General features: G+C 41.9%; 1 pseudogene; it reads left to right on the forward strand.

Annotated features, from left to right (window-relative positions):
* Positions 1–14249: 14249 nt before the first annotated feature.
* Positions 14250–15741, forward strand: LOC103562722 (small ribosomal subunit protein eS1 pseudogene; annotated as a pseudogene).
* The last annotated feature ends 1443 nt before the right edge of the window (positions 15742–17184 follow it).

A 17184-nucleotide genomic window follows, 5' to 3' on the forward strand; every position in this document is an offset into this window, starting at 1 on the left:
AAATTTTGGCCCAGTGGACCTGACCTACAGAAACTATGAGATAATAAATCTGTGTTGTTTTAAGCCGTTACATTTGTGGTAATTTGTTACATAGCAATAGAAATCTAATGAACCATGTTACAAGAGATTGTTTGTGACCTTCTCTGTGACTAATACGGAGTCATTCTTGACAATAAAAAAATACGAACAAGTTTGTATGCATGGTATACTTTATACAAGTCCTATGAGTTGTATTTTAAGAAATAACATGTTTGGAAGCAAAGTAAGTCCTTAAAAATAGCAATTTTGACATATGATTCTATGGAGTGCTGTTAATCTTGCTAGCATATCTGAACAGTAGGTTTTTCTAGCTTTATCCAATAATTTTTGCTGGCATTTTCCAATTTCTGAATATTCACTGTAAGATACGGTTCTTTGTAAATGTTACTAAAATACTAACAAAACAAAACCAAATGATATAAATGCTGCTACTAAAGTGCTTTCTCTCGGTAAATTCTACTAAAATACAGAATAAGTTAGGATTTCAGGAATCATAAGAATTCTGATTTTTTTGTTTCCTTAAGATTAATATCTGTTGGGAATTTGGAAACTGTTCAGCATTAAGTGAACTAATGAATGTAAAGGACTTAGGCCGGGGCCTTCAGTGTGGAAAGTGCCCAAGACAGGGTAATTGTTATTAGTCTCTAGTCCTAGACACATAAATGACGGGAACATCAAATTGACTATGAACGTTTATGGATTTAACTGGTTGAATTTTAATCTGAATTTATATACCATTGATGAGAGGACAGTAAGGAAGTTTTAAGAAATTGGTTAAGAAGAAATCCAGAGATATTTGTCTTGAAGGTGGATCAGCAACCTGAAGGTTTTTTTCCCTTGTGGTGTATTTTGATGTATTAAAGAATTTATTGAAAAGAATCATCATGATAAGTAGTAAAGACACTTGCTGGAGCTCCAAGAAAGATGAAATACTAAGAAAGTAAGTGATAACTTTCCCCCTAAAAGCCATGTCTGCCTTCTTATCTTATAAAAAAATGTGAACGGCGTTTGAACCATTTGATCTGATTTGATTTGCTTGTCACTAACAAAAAAATACTTTGCAATGCCTAACAAGAAACACAATCTCTATAACTTAACCATAGAAGCAATATCTACTCTTCCTCTGCTTGCTGGGAGGAGGAGATTTGGTTCCAGTTAAGGTTGAAGGAATAGAACAGAGATGAAATGGATTGTGAATCAGAGTCTTAACTTCCCTCGTTTCCACTGGAATATCTTCTCTTCTCCTACCCATCCAGCCGTGTCACTGTCTCAAATCTGCCTCAAGATGCAAGTGTCCCTGAGAAAGGGATCCCTGACTGAGCTCGGTAGTTCTTATCCATTTCTGCTCAGCCTTCAGGGACCCTGCTCCTCATCTGTGTGTTTTCCTTTGGAATAGCCATTTTTGAGATCGTGTATGTTCTTTGGTTTGTGGGAGCTATTTCTCCCCATTAGATAATGAGGTTCTATGGCAGAACAACAAGTCCTTTTTATGTCTTTTTATTTTTAATTCATAGTGTTCTATACACAGATGTCATTTAATTGGAGGGTATCTAGTAACTATAAATGTGTCCCAAATAAGGGTTAATGGTACATGATGAGATGTTAATTTAACAAGTAGAGAACGCTCCTTTTCTGTTAGGGTGAAGATTCTCACTCAATATGAAGCTCTCACTTTTCTGTGCAATTTTGAGTAAGATGTTTTTCCTCTGCAGTCAGAAAATCTTCACTGTCCTCAGACTCTCAAGTGTCCCATCACCCACTGTATTGTTGGGACAAATGAGAGTTCGAAGAGAATGTCAATTGATAGATTGGAGATATCCCAACATATTTCAACCCTTGTTTTTAGAAATAACATAGTTGTCATATTTCATTAATGAAGTGATAGGATTTAAGAATCCCAAAAAGATTCCTTTTATAACTAAGTTTATTTTTGGAATTTTGGAGTTTTCCAACTCCTGCTGAAACTGAAGGAATTTGGTGGAGTTTTACCATCTTAGGAATTTTGGGTTCTAGGAGTTCGTTATTCTGTCTCTTCCACTCTTATGTCCTCAATGTGGGACGCAGTGTTCGTTTTAGCAGGTGTCGGCAAATCCCCACATGTGGTTTCTTCCCCCTACCCTTTACATGAGCAAAAAGTATTTCTACTCATATTAATTCAGTCTTGAACTTATTTTAGAAGCAGCTGGAAAGAGTCACATTTATCTTTGTCCTTATGCAACCAGCTGAGAATTAAGGAAATCCTGTGGTTAGTTGATTGCTGAGAAGACCCAGCTCATTAGAGATGGACAAGCCTTGAAAGGACTGTCCAGGTTCTGAGAGAGCCCCTGAAGTTTGGCTACTTCTCTGAAAGGTAATCAAATTAATAACCTGTACATAGCGGCACAGTAGCTCTCAGAAGATTATTGCCCTGGGAGGCTATCATCCTTTTGCATGTAATTGTCTTGCCCAGTGAGGGCTCTGTCATGGGAGAATTCAGACTAATAGCATTATGCTGTGACTCCTGGCAGTCTCCTTCCCCACGCCCACCCTGCCTTTCCTTTCTCACAAATTGGGGGCCCATTGTCCGAGCAACAGCAGCAAATTCAGAACAAGAAAAAGCCCACAGGGTCAAATCTTTATTGCTGTCTTGAGGGGATGGTCCTATGCTGAGCTGGTGTGAGTAAAATATGATAATGATGCTGATGATGACTACTTCTCTAGAGAAAACCATCAGGTGCCTTTTATTAATTAATTACCTAGTTAATTTTGTGAGGAAGCTTCTCCCTGTGCTAACATCTATGCCAATCTTCCTCTATTTTGTATGTGAGATGCTTCCACAGCGTGGCTGGTGAGTGGAGTACGGCCACACCTGGGATCCCAACTGGTGGACCTGGGCCGCCAAAGAAGAGTGTGCAGAACTTTAACCACTTGGCCCCAGGGCGGCTCCCATTGGTTGCCTTTTAGAACAAAGAATTAGACATGGTTTCAGTGAGTGGATTTTCTAGGTCTATGGCTAGTGGTGATTTCAAAGTGAGGTCTGTGCACAGAGGGAGGTATTCAGAACAGTGGAGACCAAAGTGTTGTATGACCTCAAATGTTTCTCTAGCTTGCTTTCTCTCTCTTTTTCTTTTGAGCCTGACAAATAGCTTCTGGAGGGCCAGTTCCATTAAGGAAGTTCAAGAACCAATGAATTTTCCTATTACTGAAACACTATCTTTCAATGTTATTTACAGCCATTTGTTTCACTAGAGTAAGATGAACCCAGAGTGGGAAGTAGCCAGGGTGTGACAGAGCCTACCAAGGAAGTCTGCTGGGCTCATCCTTCAGAGTCCGGATCTCTTTATGCTATTGTTGTCATGTAAAACTGCAGATATCTTTATACTTTCATAAATGCGGGTATGTGAAATCAAAGATTTTCTCTTAGAGGTAATTGTCTTTTGGTTTGCTGGTAGGCTTTATTTGTAATTTATTTGCTTTAGTCTTCAGATGTGGAGAAACTTTGTGTCTGATTATTTTGAAATTTGGGTGGCCGGCCCGTGGCAGAGTGGTTAAGTTCACATGCTCCGCTTCAGCTGCCCAGGGTTTCGAGGTTCGGATCCTGGGTGCTGACGTGGCACTGCTCATAAGGCCATGCCCAGGAGGTGTCCCACACAGCAAAACCAGAGGCACTCACAACCACAGCATACAACTATGTACTCGGGGGCTGTGGGGAGAAGAAGAAGAAAAAAATAAGATTGGCAACAGATGATAGCTCAGATGTTAATCTTAAAAAAAAAAAAAGAAATTTGGTACCCTTTTATACAAAGGAAATTAAAACAACAACAATGAAAACATTGTCCAGTTCCAGTCACAATGAAAATATCCCTCAGTAATTTGATTTACAGGAAGTGAAAAGTATTATCAACAGAATATGCTTTCCAAAAATTTATAATCCTTTAAACGGGCAAATCCTTTCTCCGGGATTAGCAGTGTGGTTTGTGTCCTAGGAGCCAAAGCCTGTTCTCTGTTCCTTCCTCAAACCCTTTCTAACAGCACCTGTATTGATTTCAGACCCAGTTCTGCTTAAGAATCCAAGGGCAGAATTTGGTCCTGTATTTAGAGGTCCTAAATAAGGATTTTTGTAAAAATAGCGTTCATCCAAAGCATAGCCTCTACTTCCAAAAGCTGAGTTCTGATGTCTCGATGAGTGTAACTGAGGTGCTTAATTTCTAGGCCCCCCTTTGCTTTCCCAGGCCTATCTGAACTCATACTTCTCTGACCTGGAGGAACAACCTAGAAGGTTGGTGCTGATCTCCAAAGGTTATGGGTGATTCTGGGTGTTTCCTTAATCCCAAATGTTGGCCCTGATTATGTGTATTGTTGATTTCTCTAGTATATTTTCAGTGTTCTGGGTACTTGGTCTTTTTCAACACAATGTACATGTAAATGTTGATTACACATATTCGGATCCATAGGGTCAGACGCTCTCTGTTACATGGAGTGTGACTGGCGTTGTGCACATCTACAGAAAGAGGAAAATAAATGCTCATGATGATGCTGCACAGATAATAAAGACAATAAAAATCCTAAATTGAATTTTGAATCACTAAAGAGTGCTTACATTATGAGGAGCACAGTTTTAGTAAATGTGTCCCTTTATATGTTAATTTTTGAAAAATGACTATCTGTGTATGGTACGTATGATAGCTCTCTATAAACAGAACATTTGTTTAATTAGGACACACCATTCCCCACCTAGAGTAGGTAACAGAGTTTGCTGTAGCTGTCTCACAAGCGTTGTTTGAGAAAAAACCAAGGCATACAAAAGTGCTCTGAAATGGACTACATTAATTCAAGAAACCAGAGAGCAGAGAGGTAGTAAGAGGCTTGTCAAAACATGGCTGTAATATGAATGCCTAAGCTGAACAGAATTTTAAAAAGAAAGTTGACAGATTACAGTGCACTTAAGCATATTGTATATGCAATATGCATTATAAGAACATTTTTGAATGGAAATTGTGAGCCAGGCACTGAGCAAAAATATTTATAGGAATTGTGTTGTTTAAGTCTCAGAATAACCCTATGAAGTAGGTGCTATTACCATTATCATTTTACATTTAAAAACAGGAAGCTTGGCTAACATGGAATAACTTGTCCAAGATCACACAAATAAGTGACCCAGCCTGGATTTGAACCCATTTGTGTCAAACTCCAGTCTCCATGATCCTAACCCCGCTCTTTGTGCCTCTTTCCCTGCCATCCCTTTACCCAGCAATGTGCTCTGTGCATCCCACCTGTCTGCTCTGCCATCAGCTCCTAACAAATTCCTAATGCACAAATCCAATGATAACTTCTTGGCCTCAGTTTTCCTTGAATTCTCCGTTATTGGCCCTGAAATGTAGTAAAGATAACACATGTGCGTGATACTGCATACGCAAAACGATTGATTGATGATTCTCTCTCTGGATCTTCTTTACTAGTTTTTCTTCTTCCTGCCCCTTTGCACATTTTTCAAGACTTAATTCTTGGCCCTCTTCTCTCTGCCACCTCCAGGATCTTACTCTCCCCAAATGCCCTTCTGATAAGAATGCCCTGTGTTCCCACCTCAGGCCCAGCAAGCCACTCTGTGTCCTCATGGTACCCTCCGATTCCTAAATCTGTTCCTGTTTCCCACCTGCGTCTTCACTGTTTCGGTCTGGGCCAGCTGGGCAAAGGCGGGGCAAAATCCTTCCATGTGAAATTCTTCTTCTGAAGGCCAATTTCAGGTCTCCTAATCCATTGAACCACTGCCCCTTTCTTAGCTTGTATCGTTCTCAACTTTCCTGAACTCCAGGACCTTATCATGTGCCCCTTTTTTTATACTTGTTCTTCCATTAGCACTCACGGCACCACGTGGGTCTGTCTTCTTAACTGGTTTCTCTTCTAGTCAGTCTAATTTAATTCAGCATTCGCTGTTCGCTTATTTCAGGTCGATGAAGAAGCAAGATGTTCTTTGGCTAATCTATGTTGCCACCAAATTATTAAGCTTTTCTTTCTCTAAAACTAATTGACTGGAATAATAAATTATGTCCTCTTCAACTCCTGGACTTGGAGATTAGACTGATGCTAATGATGTAATTTTTTTGAAATAACCTTACAAAAAGTACCTTGTGCGCTGTGTACCAGGCATGGTTACGTACTAGGCACACTCTAGTTTAACAAACTCTACATCATGTGTATTTTCTGCCAGGTACTATTTCCAGTGCTTTACAAATATTAACTCATTAAATGCTCAACACACTGTCCGACAGGCAACGAAATGAGACACAAAATCAAGTTGCCATTATCGTTTGATTAATCTAATATTCCGTTTTAGCTGGATGGCCTTTACGACAAAGGATTTGATTTCTCTTCTATTTAATGGAAAACTTCACTTCAGTGGATGTGCATATTCGCTTTTATTTTGTTCTTTAAATAATAAATTCAAAAAGAAAATGCTAATGGATTTCCCATTTATGAAGTGGGAATTATGATTTATCCCACTTTATAGATAAGGAAACTGAGGGACTTTTAAGCAAGTAACCTAAGTTCACACAGTTGGTCACTGGGTGCAGCCGGGATTTGCACCCAGGCAGTGTGGTTCCAGATTCAGTGCTGCAGAGAGAGGTACCCAATAAACGATTACTGAATGAAAACAATATTTGAAGAAATTATTTTATGACTATTTTCAAAAGCTAATTTAAGATTTTTACTTTCATTTACATTGTTTGTTTCTAGTATTTTGCACATTCTTGCTGCTTCATGTAATCTTCTGAGAAAAAAATTGTCCTTAAAATTTGGGTATAGAAATGTGTTCATGTGACAAGGCAACTGGATCTCCAGATAACAAAACTATTTCAGAATTTCCTTCTGCATTTCTGTTCTCACGTGAGGCACACCCTGGTGCGGAGCGGTGGGGGATCTTTAGAGCAGGTACCACGCAGGAATTGTTGCCTTCTCCACTCACCTCTGTATTTGCTACTTCTCCAGCAGGTTTGAGCACACAAACTCCTTCCCTGCAGGTGACCTTGGTGGCAGTTGAGTCTTGCTGTGTTGGCACTGCTATCTGTAAAAGGCTAAGACATTCTTTTGTCAAGGGGCCTTTTTTATTTTTCACGTGTATTGGCTGCTATTTATTGCATCTTGTTTGTATACCATGCATAAGGACCTGGCAGTTCTCAGACCTCTTATGCATCAAGGAGTTCAGCTGTGGCTAAAGAAGACTGATCAAGTGGCTCGCTATGTTTCTGCTGACCGCTGCTTACTCTGTCACATTTCTCTCTCCTAGAACTACTTTCTCTGCACAAGACATCCTATGTTTGTTTTTCCTAAATCATTCATGGCATCTTCATGTTTGTTGCATTGACAATGACAATTACATGACACCTTTCTTTCCTGATTTTTCCGTTCTGTAAATATTTCCTCAATAAGATTCACTGTGGTGACCATTGTCTGAGATCCAGAAATCCTTCAGGAACCAGGTAAAGCAGAAACCTAGTTGAATTCATCATTAATCCTAAATGCTGTCAAACCTAAAAATAAGATTTTTGGCAGTTTTTGCTCATCTAAGTATCTGCTGTAGGAGATACACAGGAAGCACATTTAATAACATCACTAACTTTTTGTGAAGAGTAGAATATAATTTAAGAAAAAGTTCTTTCAGTAGTGCAGCAAACAACTATATATAGTTGTTTATATATAAGCTATGTAGATATATGTTAGGATTACAATAAACCTAATCACTATTATTTTGTTTTGTTTTATTATGTAAATTTTTGAAAATTTGAAAAACATGTAACATTCTTCCTGGTTCATCTAGGATGTGCACTTTCTCTTAACATTTGTATTAGCTGTCAAACTCTATTATTTTATAGTTACCTATTAGAAAGTGATTAATTTTGTTCGCTTGTTTTTGTTCTAAAGATTGGCACCTGAGCTAACATCTGTTGCCAATCTTTTTTTCTTCTCCTCAAAGCCCCTAGTACATAGTTGTATATTATGTATTTTAGCACATAAAACAAACAAGGTAATTTTTCTTTACTCTAATGATATTTAGAATACTGACCCATACTTGAAAGTTAATATTGAAACACTAAAATTGCCTGATTATATCATTTCTTCTGTTTTGGTGTCTAAATATCCTTTTACGAAATGATAGCAAGTGTTGTCCTTCCTAATGTACTTACTTAGCAAAATAAAAAGTTGGCGACTCTCTCAAATAAATCAATCCAAATGTCGTGTTTTGGTCATCTCCCAGTGGCGTTGTGCTCGTAGATACGGTTGTAAACCACTCAGTCACTGGATCACTGATCATTTACAAATTCTAGGATACTAAAAAATGATACTGAACTAGACGTTTAGCCATTTGGCCTTCTACAAGCCAAGGTTGAAGCTGATGCCAAATACCAGATTTATTCTGAATCTTCAGTTTAGTGCATATCTAACATATATCTTTTTCTCCCCAAATGCATCACTTCTCTCTTATTCTAGGTCTTGATTTCCATGGTGTCTTCATTCTTAGGTAATCTGTCTCTTTTTTGAACCCCCGTAGATCTTATGTTAGATCTCACTTATTTGACACTTAATCGTTATACTTCTTTGTAATATTTCTGGGTCCAATGTGTTGCTCGATCATTTAATTTTTGTGTGCAGACTTCTATTTTCTCCAGCTCAATAACTGAGTACTTGAGGTTAGGCATGGACATTATTTTCTTTAGATCTCCAACAGCCCTTAGCTCTGTGTGCCTGAGAGAATGTGTGCTTTGCGAATGAATAAACGAATGACATCATTCACCCTGTACTGAGCATCCAGAAGGGAACGGTTTTTGGATCTGTCGTGTAGAGGGGAGCTTCCAGTGCTGGAGAGATTTTGCCGAGCTTACTGCCCAATGAATTAGAGGGAAATGAGCAAGCCAGCCTGGAGGAGAGTCACCCATGACATGTCCATATTAGTAGATCTTGTGACATGGGAAATCCACAACTGTTGGATCACAAATACAACTTAGTAACTGCTGGGACTGTGCATGTGTAAATACTCTGTTTCAGAGCTCTCTTGATAAAGAACATGTATATTCCCCGATTGAATGATATAGATGAAAGTGACAGAGCCAGGATTTGAACTTATGCAGTCTGGCCCCAACGTTCCAGTTTTTAATTGCTACACTACACTGCATCTTGGTGATGTGTACAGAGCAATCAACATCTAATCCTCACATGACCTAATAGCTAGAGAGATCACCCTAAAATCCTAGGCAGTGCCACAGCACCCCTGCCGGAGGCCAGATACTCATTTCCTGCACCACCAAAACTAATCCTGGAGGGAGGACAATGTACAGCCTCTAACTGAAGTTCCAGAAGAGTGAAGGTGCCCTAAGGTGTGTGAGGCAGTTCAGAGTCAGTCTGAAAGGACAGCAGAGAGTCAGCCGCCCTATCAGTAGGGTGACCATGTGACTCACCATCCAAACCAAGATACCTTTTTTTTTAAAGATTTTATTTTTTCCTTTTTCTCCCCAAAGCTCCGCGGTATATAGTTGTATATTCTTCATTGTGGGTCCTTCTAGTTGTGGCATGTGGGATGCCGCCTCAGCGTGGTTTGATGAGCAGTGCCATGTCCGCGCCCAGGATTCGAACCAATGGAACACTGAGCTGCCTGCAGTGGAGCACACGAACTTAACCACTCGGCCACGGGGCCAGCCCCATAAACCAAGATACTTTTGAGAGTGAAAGTAAACTATAATAATTATGCTGAAACTACACATGTAAACTGTGCCTATCCCCGGCAGTCTTTACTGTCTGAGTCCATCAAAACCTCCCAGGAAAAAGAAAAAGAACTGTAAGTGAAGTTGGTAAATGTGGGAATTCAGTTATCTGCAAGAGGCTAGAGTCGGACGAGGGCATTACACCTGGGGACAGAAATTGAACGCAGTTCACAATGTTGGGAAAAGAATGGGGCAAGTTCGTATGATAGAAAGAAGCAGAAAGGTATCTAGACAACACGGTACTTGGTAGTTGCCCTACTTTTGTCAAGATGTGCATCTGTGATCTGGGCATCTGTTCTCAGCTGGCTGAGTTTTCTGAGACCTCCAATAATGGAACAACAAAGATAAGTAAACTTGGGCACTTTAGGAAGCCAACTCTCTGAAGGAGGGTGAGGCTGGGAGATCAGTGCACCAGGAACAGAAATGAATGCAGGCACACCTGTTAGGAGAGAACTGGGTGAGCGCGTGGAACAGGAAGAGATCTGAGATCCAACTGCAGGTGGAGTGTGAGTCAGCAGTGCACTTCCAGATCAAAAAGGATGGAAATTCTACATCACAAATTTGAAGGAAACCTTTTGAGCTCCAAGACTTGCCAAGGACCTTATGAGAGCAGCGTGTGCAGTTCTGACTTGTGCATTTTTAAAATGATGCAAAGAATTAAAGTGCAGAAAAGAATTACCAGATAGATTACCATGGTAGGAGCATGGGCTCTCATGAGATTTAGTGGAGAAAAAGAGAAAGCTAAGGGCTGATTTCACTGTTTTCAAGGATCATAAAGAACACGGGTATTCGCATTGTGATTCTCCACAGTGGATTGAAGAGAAGCAACGTGCTGACGCCTCAGCGAAGATGTGTTGGCAATGCTGAAGGAAGAACTCGACTAAATCCTGGACAAGGACGCGCTGGAGTCTCTGACCTGTAACCTTTTTGATAGGATAGAAAAGCACTAGTCCTGAGCTGTCATTAGACAAAATGTTTGATGCAGGAGGGCCTGAGGAGCGAGCGGAGCGATCCCAGAGTGCGGGGGTGTCTCTTGACAGATCTGGAAAGTCTGAAACTGGTTGGAGGGGAGGAGGAAAAGTCAAAGTCAATTAATCATGAAAATGATAAAGCAAACTCTGTCCCTGGGTCGCGGGTGAGCTAAGATGATTCCTCACACCCGGGGTCTACCTGCTTCTGAAATCCCGACGGTGACACTCTGACGCTGCCCTGGGCCTTCACCAGTGTTGTTCCTCTTCATTCCACTTCAGTCCCAGGTGATCCACCTGGGTGGGGACCCTGCCTCTGACTCTGAGGAGGCCTCTGAGAGGTCAGCACCACTTCTCACGTTTAAGCTGGGACGAGCAGCTTCCGCAGCTGTCCCTCCCAGAAACTCCACATGGCTTCCTTAAGCCTCAGAGGCTTTTCTCTGTCTGGTCGGAGACCGGGGACAGAATGTTCCTTATAGTCTGGTGTGGTACCCGGTTCTTCTGTTGGGGGAAAGGAAAACCCTTGCATCAGGGCAACAGCCAGCGTCGAGTCAGCTTCAGTTAATTCTCTAAGCGGATGTTGCAGTACCCCTGAAACCTTTCTTGCTGCCACAGGGAACTACCTGGAGTTCGGCATCGGGGCTCTCCAAGCACCACTGGCCTCTAGTCTTGCCTCCCTCCCTCAGATCCTGAAGCCCAGAATCTGCAGAAGCGGAGCTGCATACTGGCCTCAGCCGTGAGCTGCTAGTCTCCTCAGGTAGCCATGCCATTTTTGGCTTGTGGGGCAGGTCACGTAACTGAACGGATATCACTGAGGGTTCACGGCTTGTCGCTGATGGTGGAAGGTCAGCAGGAGAGAAGGGATGCGCAAACCTGCCCTCGTGGCGTTGGTCTGTGCACAGCCACCCTGACATTCGCTCTGAAACCACTCACTCGGATAAGAAAGGGGCCGTGCAGCACTAAGTGACCTGACATGGCTCTCAGGAAGCTTACCGCCTCTAGGTGCTAGGGTTTGTTCCTGCCTCTACTGCAAACCCTAGATTTGCTGAGCTCACTTGGCCACTATGCTCTTATGTGGGGACTGGAGATAGAATGACGGATACGACAGACAGTCTAAACCCCATGAGAGGAGATAGACTATAAACAAAGAAGCAAATAAATAAAAAAGAAAATATCAGATGGTGATCAGTGATAGTGAATCAGGGTGATGGAGGAATAGTTAGTGCTGTGGTCAGGGAATAGCTCAGGCTGAGTTGTTGGGGACAGGCTCACTGAAGAGGTGACAGAAGAGGTTAATTAGTGACTTGAATGTCAGAAAAGAGCCAATCAGGTGATGATGCAGGGAAAGCATCCCAGTAGAGGGACCTACTAGTGGAAAGGGCCTAACTGGGAAGGAGCCGAGTGTTCTAGAACAAAGCAGGAAGGCCCGTGTGGCTGGAGCTGCGTGAGGCTAGGATGGGGAATGAGGGTGGAAAGTCTGCCAGGGTGGAGACGAGGAGGGGCCTTGTGGGCTAGGGGACAGCTAATTCAAAATGGTCCTAGAATTGGATTACACCCTAGAGATCATCTACTTTCCCCTTCTTACTTCAAAAATGAGGAAACAGAGCCTGGAGAGGTGAAATTTTGTCACTCCATTTCTGCGAGCCAACCTTGGTAATGCTGTGACTGGAAACAAGATCCTCTGACCGACAGTCCTGGCCACTTTCCACTAAACTCTTCCTGAACGCAAAAGTGGGACTCTGAGTTTAAAATATGCCACAATTGTACTGTCTTTTTAATTCATATTCTACAACAACTAGAAAATCACAGAAACAAAGTCAATCTTGTAGAGTCGGTTTCTATTTTCCATAGAGAAGGACAGTTTGAACATCTGTATTTTTCTCATTAAGAATTAAATTTTAGGGGCTGGCCCCGTGGCCGAGTGGTTAAGTTCGCGCGCTTCCCTGCAGGTGGCCCAGTGTTTCGTTGGTTCGAATCCTGGGCGCGGACATGGCAGTGCTCATCAAACCACGCTGGGGCAGCGTCCCACATGCCACAACTAGAAGGACCCACAACGAAGGATATACAACTATGTACTGGGGGGCTTTGGGGAGAAAAAGGAAAAAAAAAAAAAAGAATTAAATTTTATCAGGAAAAAAATTTCTTTTTTACCAAGAGCCTATGTACAGCTACCATCCTTGCCATGAAGGATTTTCAAAGCCAGGATCGCACTTCAGGCTTCTTGGTACTGCCCCGTAAGGCTTGGGTAGGACCTGGAGAAATGAGAGGATGAGCTTTGAGGGAGCACAGGCGAGTGTGTGGGTGTGAGCAGTCGTGGGCGAGTGTTGGTCCCTTATGAGAGCTCCCAGGCTGCATGGTGTAGTTGCTGATCTCGCAGCCTGTGGCACTGGACTGAAGGGCTGGGAATGCCAGCTCTGCCACTATCTGGCTGTGTGAATTTGGGCAAATGATCTAATCTTTGTTCCTCATTTTCTTTACCTGTAAAATGAGGTGGTAGTAGTATCTTCCTCATAAGGAATTAAATTAATGTGTGTACAAATATTTAGAGCAATGTTTGTTATATAATAAACACTATATAAATGTTTCAAAGATAAAAGACATACAAATGTGGAATATCCTTCGCCCACCTTGTATGAAAAGGTGGCTTATAAACATCTTTGTAGATCAGTTACGCATTGTCTCGATGGTGAGTACTCAGTTTGATCAATGTCACAGACCAAATGCAAACCCTTCATTTTAGGATTGGGACACATTCTCTCCACAGGGACATATGGTACAGCTTCTATGTCTAGGAGGAGTTCACAATTCCACTGCACATACAAACATTCAGAATCAGAAAATTGTATTGTATGTTATGTACACACAGAACATGTGTGCGTACATATATCTTGGTTTTTCAAACAGCAATGACATTGCCTAAGGGAGCAACAGCTTTCACATCCTCCTCTGTGTTGAAAAGAAGACCTTATTGAAGAGGAGATATGAATGGAGATTCATTTTGGAATAGCTGAGATCTCCAGTTCTAAAAGGATTTGGGGCTGGCTTGATTAAGCACAAGTCCCCAACAAGAGACATGCTGGTAGAGTTGAAGCTTGTTGTTACTGTTTTCACCCTCATTCAAGATTTATAGCCCAAAGATCTGCCACGAGGCAATGGCAAATGACACCTCACTCTCTGGTCTGAGTTTCCCAGGTTTCATATCACTGCCCTTTATGCTTCCTCACAATTCCCTCCCGTTAACTAACTGGTGGACTCTGACAGACTTCCCATTTTCCCTCTTTTCTATATTTTCCCCTTTTCTCTCTGTCCTTAAAGGAGAATGTGATAGAGAAACGTCCCATTCCTTCCTCCAGGAGACCTTGAACAGACAGGATGAGCATCCTCCTTGTCTTTGTCCAGGGTGGATGAAAATATAAATAAGGCGACAACTTCGAATCAAAGCTGGTGGGGCTGGAAGAAACCTGAGAGTCCATTGAGACACCTCCTTACTTTCCAGTTTTCGTGGCACATGTGGAAGGAATTCATGTTTGTCCAGTGCACTAAGGTAAATGGAGAGATTGCTTATAGCTGAGGTGCTCAGCCTACACTCCAGCTGTCCTAGATTCTGCTTGGCCACCCTGGGGGGTGAGGGGATCCAAGACCGACAGAGGCTCTGTGATCTTCAGGGCTACCCTAGGTATCAATATTCAGCTGAGACAAGGGGAAAAAGAGGATCCTCTAGAAGGATTATGATCCAGGTTTGATTGGAAAGTGCCTGACTTTGGTCCCCATTCCATTGGCCAGAGCTTGTCATATGGACACATCTGACAAAGAAGGCTGGCAACTGGGTTCAGCTGCGTATCCAAGAGGAAAGGAAACAGGTTTGGTGAATAGCTAGCTAGTCTCTGCCGTAGAGAGTACATGACCAATGGTGCTCCAGAGACAGTGGCAGAGTTGAAACTAAGATACACATTACTTAACCAATAGCACAGTGCTCTCCTCACCAGGCCACGCTCTGCCATATCTCTCATATGTCCCCTACCTTTTAAAAAAAACACAGCCCATAAAAGGTGGCAAAAAGGGAGCCAAGAAGAAAGTAGTTGGTCCATTTTCTAAGAAAGATTTGTATGATGTGAAAGCACTAGCTATGTTGAATATATAAAATACAAAAAAAAATGCTAGTCTCAAGGAACCAAAATTGCATTTAATGGCCTCAAGGGTCATGTTTTTAAAGAGAGGCTTGTCGCTCTGCAGAACGATGAAGCTTCATTTAGAAAATCCAAGCTAATTACTGAGGATATTGAGGGAAAAACTGCCTGACCAACTTTCATGACATGGATCTTACCCATGAAAATATGTGCTCCATGGTCAAAAAACAATGGCAGACCACTACTGAAGCTAAGGTTGATGTTAAGACTACCAATTGTTTTTTGCTTCATCTCTTCTCTGTTGGTTTTACTAAAAAAAGCAACAATCAGATTTGGAAGATCTCTTACACTCAGCACCTACAGGTGCATCAAATCTGATAGAAGATGATGGAAATCATGGCCAAGGAGGAGCAGACAAACAACTTGACAGAATTGATTCCAGACAGCATTGGGAAAGACATAGAAAAGGCTTGCCAATCTGTTTATCCTCACTATGATGTGTTCACTAGAAAAGCAAAAATGCTGAAGAAGCCCGAGTTTGAACTGGGAAAACACATGAAGCTTCAAGGTACAGGCAACAGTTCTGGAAAAGCTCCTGGACATGAGACAGGTGATAAAGTTGAATGAGCTAGTGGATATGAGACACCAGTCCAAGACTGCTTAAAATTCAGACGTTTAATGGTGACAAATAAAAAGTCTTATTTGTGGGAAAAAAAGAAAAGCACAGCCCAGGAAATACAATTCTGGTCTACCTTCAGTCAAAGTCTACTCCCAGGGAAGGCCTGGTACAACGTGTGGGAATCCTGCCAAGAAGGGTCAGCCTTGCCTCCTGAGACGACAGAGAATTCCCATTGTCCCATGAACTCTTTGTGAGGAAACCAGCATCCAAATCCTAAGCTTTGCTTTTTCTTACTTATTTTGGTCCTTCCCTACTTGGTTACTTCCTCAGGACCAGGGGGCAAGATGAAGGTTACTGCACAGTTCACTGCCAACGCCTGTCTCCCCGTCTTACCCCAACCTTTGATTCAGATGTTTTCACTTCCTCCCCTTTTTACGTTTGGCCCTTTGGTCTCTGTCCCCTGAGCCGACTTTCATCACCCAACTAGAAATAACAACCTCTTCTCTCTATCAGCTTTTCTGAGAACCGTGGGGAGTAAACTCCACACCTCCCACACCCCCCACACCCCCGTGGGACCGGAGCTGATTCAAAGGAGTGTGGCCACTGCACCGCCTCACGGCTGGGCTTCCGTTCTGTTTGAACAGCTTCCATTGCTCACTGCTGATCAGTAACTCAATGATTCATTAAACACACAAACAATGAGTGAATCTGTTCCATTAGCGAGGCCACCTGTTGATTTCAGACATTCTCAGCTGAACTTGGCCGAACGTGAGCAGCAGAATGCCTACTTCAGCCGAGTGCCCGGCCGTATCTGATGGCATGTTAGAACAAGAAAAGTGGAGTCCTGGCTTTGCTGGTGCTTTTGTGCTCTTCCTTTCATCTGGTGGCAGGGCTGTGAGAATATGCTGTGGTGTACAATGCACTTCTCTACAATCAACTGGAAAACTCCAAGAGCTTGGTCATCATCGCCTCCTTAGGCTTGTGCAATTAGACAGAGAGGAAAGTGGGCACATCCCATACGCTTTTGCCTGAAGGTGCCAAATTAACCAGGCACTAAGTGAAAATAAAAACAAAAACAAACAAAACAAAGAATATGCTCTGTAAAAGCAAGCCTGTTGATCGCAGTGACACCTTCTTTCCCCTGGAAATGATACAATCTCTCTGCTCTTTGCCTGTCCTTCCTGCAGCTGCTCGGGCCTTTGGGAACTGGTCTCCTAGTGTTCACCAGTTTCTTATAAATCAGGACTACTAAAATCTTGTAAAGCTGACTGAGTTAACCTTATGAAGCAGGGATTGCAGTTGACAAAAGTTGATATTTTATTATTTAAAAAGATAGCGTTTTCGGGGGGCTTTGGGGAGAAAAAGGAAAAAATAAAATCTTAAAAAAAAGATAGCGTTTTCTTTCTCTTTTAGGGTTAACTCAGCTTTTGAATGCCACAGCCATTAGGGTTTGTCCTACATCCTTCGGAATTGTGAGGTTTAAATTAGTCTACAGTAATGCTTTGATTAAAATATTTAATTACATAGCTCAGTTTTTATGTTTATGATAGATTTATTCTAAAATATCAGTAAAAACTTTGTTGTTTATTGGTTCTCGCGAGAAAGTGGAAGAAAAAGTAGAGAGAAATGACTCCCCGGAGGAAATCCCAGTTCCTTTAGTATCATATAAAATTTAAAAAGAATCATCAGTTTTAAAC

Source organism: Equus przewalskii, chromosome 25 (genome assembly GCF_037783145.1).
Source record: "Equus przewalskii isolate Varuska chromosome 25, EquPr2, whole genome shotgun sequence".
Taxonomy (NCBI): Eukaryota; Metazoa; Chordata; class Mammalia; order Perissodactyla; family Equidae; genus Equus; species Equus przewalskii.